Genomic DNA, 10,853 nt, shown 5'->3' with positions numbered 1-10,853 from the left:
GATCTAAGCTTGGTCTTAGATCCCGAGACTTGGACGATTATTTCCTTGGTGAATTAATCCTCCCCGGCTATTATTTCCTTCGTGGAATAATACCCGTCGTACTGCTCAGATCTGATCAGATCTAGATCTCGCGGTGGTCCACGGATAAACCCCGGCGCAGGCAAAGAACCCACATCAAGCGAGCGACCGCAAAACAGGAGCTCGCGATTTGTTCGACACAAAAGGAGAAAGTTGTAATCTTTGTTTATTTTTCTTTGATTTTCATTGTAATCGGATCTTATAAAAAGACCGGATCTTATAAAAAGACCGGATCTTTTGTAACTCAAAAAACTGTTATTTAAGAAACAGTTTTCCACGCGAACAATCTGGCGACCACAGTGGGAGCCACCGATCTCGCTGCCGAGATCGTTGCGTCGCAGCCGCGGATCTCGATCCCGGTCGAGGAGGAGGTCGAGTATGAGTTCGACCAAGCCAAGTTCGAGGAGTACGTGTCCTCGTCCGGATCTACCTCCCCCCGCAAGTCCAAGAAATCCCAGAAGTTCTCCTCCAGGAGAAAGGTTCGTTGGTATGAAGAAGTCGAAGCCACCAACGAAGATCTCACCCCGTTTGATGCCAAAGTTGCATCGGGTGAGATTCCTCCAGTTTCCAACCAGGTCAGATCTGCTCTGGCCAACTCTTTTGCCACAGAGGGCGTGGTGACTCTCTCGAAGAGAGCCCGCCAAAGGCAACGTCAACGCCTTGCGAAACGATTCGTAAAGGCCATGGAGTCAGTTGACGGGATCCGCTATAACGTGGATCTGAAGAACAAATGAGGCAAGCAGTCTCAACAATCAACGAATGGTGGTTTCTCCAAGCCGCCAACAATGGAATGGGTCCGTGTCAAACAGAATCGATCAACGCTGGAGGAGCGCATTCGCAAGCGCCGCGCACTATCAGCGCAGGCACGGGCTCAAGCTGAAGAAGCCCGTAGAAAGCTGCAGAAAGAGGTAGCCAAGAAGCCGCCACCAACTCGCAAAGTTTGGAGGCCGAAGTCTGAAGCGGCGGGTCAGACCAAAAAGCAGCCACTGCAGCCCCTGACAGTTCAACCTCCGGCGGGAGATCCCGCAGGACCATCCCAGAAAAGGAAGTCAGTCTTGGAGCGCCTCGGTCCACTTCCCGAGGAGCGAAGCAAAACTCCAATCCAAGAACGTTTGGGCCCACTAAGAAATCCCCAAACGACGCAACATGCTGGGGGTCGCCGCAACCCTCGACATGACAAAGAAATCATGGCACCCAAGCGCACTATGCTGCGCATTAAAGTTCAGGAGCCCGCTGAGAATTCACGCCCAAAAAGGCAGGTCTCAAGGCGCGTGACTCTTGAAAGTCCAAAGAAGGCAGTTCTCCCTCAGAAGGAAACGTTGTCGTCTGATGATGATTACGTTATACCTGAGAAATCGTGCCAACACACGATAGGTTGCTCTGACTTTCAAACAGACGAGCTGTACTATCGTGCTGGGAGTACGAGCGAAGCCAGAAAGAGAAGTCCTCGAAGACTAGAAACTCAGTGCCCTTGTTCAAAGCTCATTCGGGCAGTACTGTCTGAGTGCAACTGCATCAAGGTAGTCCCCGAGAGAATTTCAGTGTTCGAAAGGCTTAGTACCAAAATGCCAAAACCAAGGCGTAGGCGTTTTCGGCAAAGAAGGACGGTGGTTGAAGATGAAGAATTCCCGAGGGTCACCGCTAATATGACAAGCAAAGAGACCTCATCACGGGATAATCTCGAGTCGATTCTGAAAGCATCCCGGCGTCTAACCCGTCTGCAGTCTGGAGCAATCGCACGAGGAACTTATGGTAGGGTTCGGACAAGAGTACCTTCAGAAGGTGAAGAGTCGGATACCTGCTCCGCAGTCGCATCAGATAATACAGTGTCCAGTGAGGGGGAACCCCGCGAGTCACTGATGATAAGCGCGGAACAAGTGGCCAAGATGCTCGAAGATGCCATAGCCAAACAACAGGAAAGCTTTAGGTTCGAGATGCAGATGGCCATGCAGACTATGAGAGAGATGCATGAGCAACAAATTCAGGCATTGACGAACCAGCGAGGTGAACCAAGCCGCCCTAATCAGGTTGTTCAGGAAGAGGAGCACACGGATAGGGATGAAGCTCACAATGCCAATAACCCTCCCGTCAATGCAGGGGGTGGTAACGAGGATGCCAACGAAGATACAAGTGAAGACTTGAAGATCAAAAACCTCGAGAGCAAAATCAACACATTGATCTCCGCTCAAGAGACGAAGAAAACAGGCATTCCCTGTCCATACCCAAGAGAGTGGGAATCGATCCCATATCCGGCGAAGTTCAATCTAATCAACTTCACGCCGTTCGATGGGAAGGGTTCCCCCACTCAGCATTTGATTTATTTCAAATCGCACCTGGGTATTATTTCCGGCAATGAGCCTCTGATGGTGCGGTCATTCGTCGGCACTCTTCGCGGAGCCGCCTTCGATTGGTATCGCCGCCTCAAGCCAGGAAGCGTAAATAGCTGGGACGACATGGAGACAAAATTCCTCGCTAACTTCTTCGACGACGACACAGAGATATCCATCGGATCGTTGCTGGACGAGAAGCAGAAAGACGGAAAATTGGTGGACACTTTCGTCAAGAGGTTCCGGAACAAAGCGATGAACTGTCGGGACCCGATCACCGAGGAATTCATCCTCCAGACGTGCCACAACAACCTCGCACTGGACGTGTTGGAAGCAATGGGGACAGCACCGTCGACAGCACCGTCTGACACTTGGAAGGATCTGAAGGTCCGAGGGGAGCAGGCTGAGCGATTCCTTAGAAGGAAGAAGGCCGAGAGGAACCAACCGACGGTTAATCCGCTGAACTCAAACTTCGCCTCTCGTGGTAAGGGCAAGGCACCTACAGCTGCTGGTGGTGCTAATCAAGCGTCACAACAGCAATCTCGAAGGCAGCAAAAGACTTCGGGTCCGAGACTCCAAAAAGAGTACTCTTTCAAGGACGAAGACGTTCCAGCCATCTTCGAATCCCTCCTTGAAGGTAACAAGATCAAGCTACCACCTATCACAAATCAGGAGGAAGCTGACAACACTACAGACCCAAAGTACTATGCATACCACAGGAGGGTCGTTCATCCCACCAAGGATTGCTTTGCTCTCAAGAATAGCATTCAGACCTTGGTTGAAGCCGGTGTTATATCGCTCAATTAAGTCAAAACAAAACTCCAAAGAGTATACGAGTATAAACTGTTTCTCAATCCTCCAACAAGTGCATGAGGTTAAACTGTTTCCTTACATACTCCAAAAGGTATATGAGTCTAAACTGTTTCCTTTCTTTCACGGGAAGTTCCTGGAGAATACCATGCTTGATATTCTTAAGGATAACCCGGACACCCAAATGAGTACAATACCATACCCAGTTTTGCAGAGGAGACTGGGGGTGGACGATTTATGTAACGGGAAGTTCTTAGAGAATCGTATATCCTTAAGGATAACCCGAACACCCAAATGAGTACAATACCATACCCAGTTTTGCAAAGGAAGCTGGAGGTGGATGATTAATGTAACGGGAAGTTCCCAAAAGAAATCCATATAATGTATTCTTAGGGATAATCCGGTCACCACAGCAAGTTGATGAATAAGAAACTCCCATTCAAATTCTCACCGCGTCTGTGTACTCAACACTCTCCCCCTCTCGATTCCCCCAATGAACGAGAGGTCCACAAATCGAGCGATCAAACCTTCCTACAGTTAGGATCGTCTTAAATCTCCCGATTGGTCAAACCTTCCTACAGTTAGGACCACAACCAAAATCCCCCTCTCGATTCCCCCAATGAACGAGAGGTCCACAGATCGAGCGATCAAACCTTCCTACAGTTAGGATCGTCTCAAATCTCCCGATTGGTCAAACCTTCTTACAGTTAGGACCACAACCAAAATCCCCCTCTCGATTCGTCCAATGAACGAGAGGTCTACAAATCGAACGATCAAACCTTCTTACAGTTAGGATCGTCTCAAACCTCCCAATTGGTCAAACCTTCTTACAGTTAGGACCACAGTCAAAATCCCCTCTCGATTCCTCCAATGAACGAGAGGTCCACTTTCAAATCGAGTGATCAAACATTCCTACAGTTAGGGTCATCTCAAACTCCTGCTTGGTCAAACTTCTTACAGTTATGACAAACCAAATCCCTTGATTCGTCCAATGAACGAGAGGTCTACAAATGACATCAAACCGCTTCTTACAGTTAGGATCGTCCAAACTCAATTGGGTAAACTCTACAGTTAGGACCACAGCAAAATCCCCCTCGATTCCTCCATAAACGAAGTCACTTCAAATCGATGATCAAACATTCTACAGTTAGGTCACTAAATCCTGCTGGCAAACCGTCTACATTAGGGACACAACCAACAATCAATCTCGAAAACGAAGAAATCATCTTAGTTCGGTATTCAAACCTCCGACGGTATGGGGAGGTTATCGAAATCTTTTCGATCCAAGTGAGATCGCAACTCTCAGTCACACTCTCGAGGATTCTGGGGGTGGAGATCCCACATCGATCTCCCTTCAAGCTGAAGATAGATATAAAACTCTCTCGTCGGAATAGAATATAAAATTTTCTCTCTCACACCAACTTTCAAACATTTGTCAATTTAGGATTCTCTTAAGGAATTTCCCGACATCCTAAAGCAGGGATAACTCTGCGCCTAACATGCGCTGTGCCGTTTTAGTCTTCCCGAAGAAAAAGACATCAAAGTTCAATTCTGGGTATTCTATCCTAAACCTAAAGAAGGAACTAAGTATGCGCTTAACCAGCTGCCGGTTCGTTCTTAAACGTCGAAAAGAACACGTCATATTCCAATCATTGTTGGCAGGTTGTTATTAATAACACCAAAATCCATGCCTTACACGCATGGGGAATTTCATCCTGAATCCTAAGAAAGGATATGCCGACGCCTAACACGCGTCGCCGGTTTAGTCTTTCTCCGTGGAAAAAGACAGCAGAGTTCGATTCTGGGGTATTTTATCTCGAAGCCTAAGTAGGGATAAGTCAGCGTCTAAAACACATTGCTGGGCAGCCTATTCCCATAACAATGGAGAAGTCTACGTATTCGAAGTCGTAGCATCAAGTCTAAGGGAGTTCATTCCTTTAGCACAACGTCACATGCGGAACGGATTTAGACAATCCGCATGCTAGCCCGACTCAAACGGTAGTCGGTAAAGGCGTATCAAACCCGTTGATGGCTGGGGGTTTGCCAAAAATCCTATAAATGCAAGGGTCACTGACGCACCAGCTTCATTAGTTGGTCTCGTGACTTGAGCATCCAACGACGTTCAAAACCCTAAGGTCAACGCCAGACAACGCGTAACCCTAGGTCAACGCCGGTCAACGCGTTGCAATCAAAAAGTTAACGTACGACGTTCGAAACCCTAGGGTCAACGCCGGTCAACGCGTAACCCTGGGTCAACACCGGTCAATGTGTTGCAACGAAAGAATCAGACTCCGAAAAGTATACGAGTATAAACTGCTTCTTAAATACTCCGAAAAGTATACGAGTATAAACTGCTTCTTAAATACTCCAATAAGGTATATGAGTATAAACTGTTCCCTAATTTTTGTTGAGAAGTTCCTGGAGAATGTTTTTATAAACATTCTTAAGGATAACTCAACAACACGACGCCGGACAACGCGTTGCAGACAAAGATTCGACGCTAACAATCGATGGTCAGCTAAAGATTAGAAAATCAGGAACCGACTTCAAGTTTAAAATTCTGACAACGGTCAGACAATAAATGCAGCACCAGAACTCTTACAGACATTCGACAAAGCACCGAATAGCCTGGAAGATTGAAGGAATCAAGAACGGAAGTCATTCCAAGGTCCCATTACACCGACTGAAGGTGGGGACAATCATATCCAAAGTATTCCAAACTCTTCTATAAAAGAACGAGGCTGAAATACTTTGGAGGGGGTATCTGTAGGCATATAAAATTGCTTATAGGTCCCTTAGCACAGCTCGGCACAAACCGACGAACCAACGAGGCGACGAGATCGACGAATCGCACGCAAGCCACGGAATAGATTCACTCGCGTGCGGAATCAAGCTAACGGGTTGAAGAATCAATGAGTCATCCAACCAAGAGCGGACTCGGATAAATCACGATCGAATCAAGATCAGTTTCGGACTCGAACTCAGAAGTAGATTTACTGCCAAATCAGGAATCAAGTCAACGAATCGATTCCAGACCAATCAACCGCATAACCGAATCACAGACGAAGCGGATACAACAACCGAACGACGGAACCCAAACACCCGGAGGGGCTCGGCCGAAACCGAGCCACCTCAAGGTGGCTCCCCTTGTTCATTTGAGAAGGTTGGAAATTTTGGAGGCGAAGCTCTGTCGGATTCAAGACTCGAAACTTAAAAAAGATTGGAGCTTTGGGACTTCGAGGACTTGTTCATCCAGATCTGGTGCTCGGCGATCGTCAACGCCAAATAAGGCAGGTGTTCGAGGGGACCGGATCTCAGATCTACGCAGACGTACTCCGGATCTAAGCTTGGTCTTAGATCCCGAGACTTGGACGATTGTTTCCTTGGTGAATCAATCCTCCCCGGCTATTATTTCCTTCGTGGAATAATACCCGTCGTACTGCTCAGATCTGATCGGATCTAGATCTCACGGTGGTCCACGGATAAACCCCAGCGCAGGCAAAGAACCCACATCAAGCGAGCGACCGCAAAACAGGAACTCGCGATTTGTTCGACACAAAAGGAGAAAGTTGTAATCTTTGTTTATTTTTCTTTGATTTTCATTGTAACCGGATCTTATAAAAAGACCGGATCTTTTGTAACCACAAAAAGTTGTTATTTTGAGATCACAATGACATCAATGAAGAAGAAAACGATTTTCCCCGCGAACACCTACATGTCAGTGTCTTGAAGAAGATTGATGATATGTGTAGGTTGTTCTTATGGGGAAAATCTGTTGAAACATTCAAGGCCTCTCTTGTGTCATGGGAGAAAGTATATTTGAGCAGAAAACAAGGTGGTCTGGGTATATTTTCTGCATTTAAATGGAATGTGGCTTCTGCTCTAAGATGTATCTGGCATATACACATTAACAAGGAGTGTTTGTGGATTAAATGGATTCATGGAACCTATTTAAAACATAGGGACATTTGGCAAGTCCAATCTAAATCGGGGGACTCTTGGATGTGGAAGCAACTAATAAAATCTAGAGACAAAGCATTGGCTTTGTGTGGAGGGGTAAATAACCTGAAGCTGCTTCTAAATTCATGCTATCGGAATGGTAAGCTCAAGCTCTCATCCCTGTACAATACAATACCCCCTGTTTCTCAATATGTATCATGGTGCACAATTATTTGGGAGGGATTTAATGTTCCTAAACACTCATTCGTGAGCTGGTTAGCCGTTCAAGACAGAATGCTTACTCAAGACAGGCTTCTTAGAAGAGGAGTAATTGACAACAATCAATGCTGCCTCTGTACTGGAGATAAAAGAGAATCCAGGAATCAGCTATTCTTCGAGTGTGCTTACTCGTGTGAAGTGTGGAATAGTATTATGACCTGGTTGGAGTTCAATTGGAGGTCTTTCCATTGGAATCAAATCATGGAATGGTTTTCCAACAGACTGCGAGGGAAGGGGATCAAGCAATAACTGAAAAGAATGGCTTTAACAGCTTCCATTTACAATATTTGGAAGGAACGGAATGCAAGGATTTTTCAACAACAATTCAGGGATCCAATGCTTTTGGTAAGGGTCATTAAAATTGATATTTGGATCACTATTCTTAACCAAAGAAACTAAGGATCAAAGCATCTATGGTCTGCTTTCCAAAGGGGAATTGTTTTGTACTCTTTGATAGATGATTGCGTTTGATTTCATAGTTGTAATCTCAATTTACTGAGCTATCTCAATGTACATCAAATTCAGATGAATAGAAATTCTTTCATTTACCAAAAAAAAATATTTATCTTGTAAAAGATAAATAGCTATCATATTCAAATTTATTAACAATTACTATAAATGAACAGAATAACATGTCTGATCCATCATTTCTCTATGCAAAAATAAAATTATCATTTAAATAATATATAATAGTAAATAACCAATGAGAAGAATTCTACTCACCTCAAGAGATTTTGTAACAATTTGGAGATTCGTACTCTAAGAACCTACTCCTCGATCAAAACTATAATCATACAAGATGCATAAAAACTAAAGATTCTATACTCAAATTATTTTGGGTATAAAAATAATATTTTTAGTTTCTAGGGGGCTTCTGAAATTTATTTTTATTATTTTTTTAACAAACCTTGGACTTAACAACAACTTTTTTAGTTTAGTGGGTCAAAAGGAAAATCTTTCCATTAAATAGATTTTATGTAGAAATATTCCTTCATAGTTTCTGGACTTAAAACTAATTCAAAAAAATTCCAAGGGCTTAGGATAAAATTTTCTTTTCTTCTTCCTTGGGTCTGTTTCTTGTCTACCCCTAAACCCAAATTGTTTGATTAAGATTTAGCGACTGGGTTACCATCTCTAACGAGACCCTTAACTACAGCTTGGCCGGAGGTCACCGGACATCCCCAGAGTGACGTCGGTGGACGGAAAAGTACTATATATTATTTTATACTTATATCAAACTTAAACTAGAAAGTCAAGAAAAAAGCCATACCTTTAACTGCAACTTCTTCTCATCTCTGATCCCAACATCTATATCATTTCATTTTCCTTTTTCATAACTCTTTACTAACTTTAGTTTGGATCTCTTCATTTCTAAAAAACCGGTACTTTACATTTTTCTTTCAAAATAGTACTTTGTTACTATGTGTGATGGCAATATCATGAATTAAAAATAACTCATTTTTTTCTCACCCTTCCACTCAATAATAACAGTTATCCAATTATATGAAGGAACCCTCTTATCAAGCTTATAGATCCTCTTCCAATCAACTGTTATATCCGTAAAATATTTTTTCTTGAGTTTACTCCTCCACCCTTGAATAATCTTGCTCACTCTAGGCATTACACGATCCCAAGAGTTCACGTGTCCTCAAGATGATAATGATCTTGCAAATTATATGTCAAAAAAACATACATTGTAATAATTATTTAATAAATAGTAAATAAAAGAAGAAATATAATATATAATTATCATGTGTCTCTCCTAGATTTTCTTTATGCCCTTCCATTCTTGTTTTTCAAGATTATGAGCAATCTTTATGGAGTTTGGGTCGTTGATTAAATAACTGATCAAATTATTAAATCGAACGGCATAATCCCCAACTAGAATATTATCCCTCCGCTCTAAAATGGTTTGTTAACCTTGGGGAGGTGCTTTGATATCACGCTTACTCTCATGCCTCCCCTGCTTCTCGTAGTCTATGTTCCCTATAAAGTATAAAATGTTAGATGAATGCACTATTGTATTCCTAACTCGTCTATATTGGATAGTTTTAATAGTTATTGTCAACTCTTTCTACTTATAATATAAAATAAATGATCCTTTTCGGTATAGAATTTAATTCTGTATCTAAAATTGAGACATCTATCTTATATTACAAGTCAAAAAATTAGTAGTAATTATTGGACAGTGTCTACTTCTAATGTTAACTATTTTTTATTCACCTATATAAATGGGTATGTAACATGTTATTATGTTATATATCACTCTACTAATTTTGAAAAATATATATCAACGATTGATTAATGGGTATTAGGTTTTGTGGTGCTAAATTTTCATTAATATAATGTACAAAACTCAATAAAAGTAATTATTTGGAAGATTAACACTTTTACAGTATTAGTTAGGTCAATTACTATTTCTTTTAATGTTTGAGTTATCATTAGGGTTAAATTTTAGGGTAATTAAGTTTAGGATAATGATCATTGCATAATATTTAAACTATAACATAACTAAGTGAACAAATAATCTAAAAATTATAAGAATATTGTAAAAAATTAAAAATTACCTTTTTTTCAAGATGGGCAAGGAGGAGTAGGAGCCAACCTTGACTATCTAGAGGTTGGAATTTAGATACAACACCATATTCGAATTATGATCAAATTAAACATTATTAATAAAATTATTAAAACTAAAAAATAATAAAAATGTTAATAGAGGGTTTACCTTTCAATGAGGAGGCGGTGACAATGACCGGTGTTATTTAAGTCGAAGGCCAAATGGGAGTTTTGCGAGTTAGGATGGAGGATCAAAGCTGGAGGAGGAGGAGGAGGAATTGGGGGAGTTTTGGGTTAGGGAGGAAGATTAGAACTCGAGGAGAAGTTGGAGCAGAATGAGGGGAGTTTCGGGTTAGGGAGAGGAATGGAAGAGGGTTTTAGGTTAGAGAGAGGAATGGAGTTAGAGGAGAAGTTGAACATCGCGTGGGCGGAGGACACAGTGTCAGAGGTAGAGGGCGTAGCATCGGGGCTTTAGAGGATGGAGGGGCATGTTGGAGGGTTTGAAGGACTTATTGGATTGCCACTAAAAGGGGAGTAGGGTTATAATTGTTGTGGAGACAGCGGGTTAGGAGAATAAGGTTAGGGTTTTGTGCTTGGGAGTGGGCTCAACTATGGTGATAGATTCCCGTCGCCATTGGCTAAGGGTGGTAGCTAGAATTGATGACAACGCTATACTCATCGCCAATGTTTTATTAACCACGGACCTTTGGGGATGGGTTGAGACCCATTGGCAATCAATAACATTGGTGACGGGTTTCTATCTCGACACCAATACCATGTGGCCAGTACCTTTATTTCTACTAGTATGCTACATTATTTCCTATCATATTTGTTATAGACATCAGTGTACTAATTTAAGAGGGA

Source organism: Asparagus officinalis, chromosome 1, assembly GCF_001876935.1.
Source record: "Asparagus officinalis chromosome 1, Aspof.V1, whole genome shotgun sequence".
NCBI lineage: Eukaryota > Viridiplantae > Streptophyta > Magnoliopsida > Asparagales > Asparagaceae > Asparagus > Asparagus officinalis.
Note: the sequence above shows the minus strand (reverse complement) of the source record.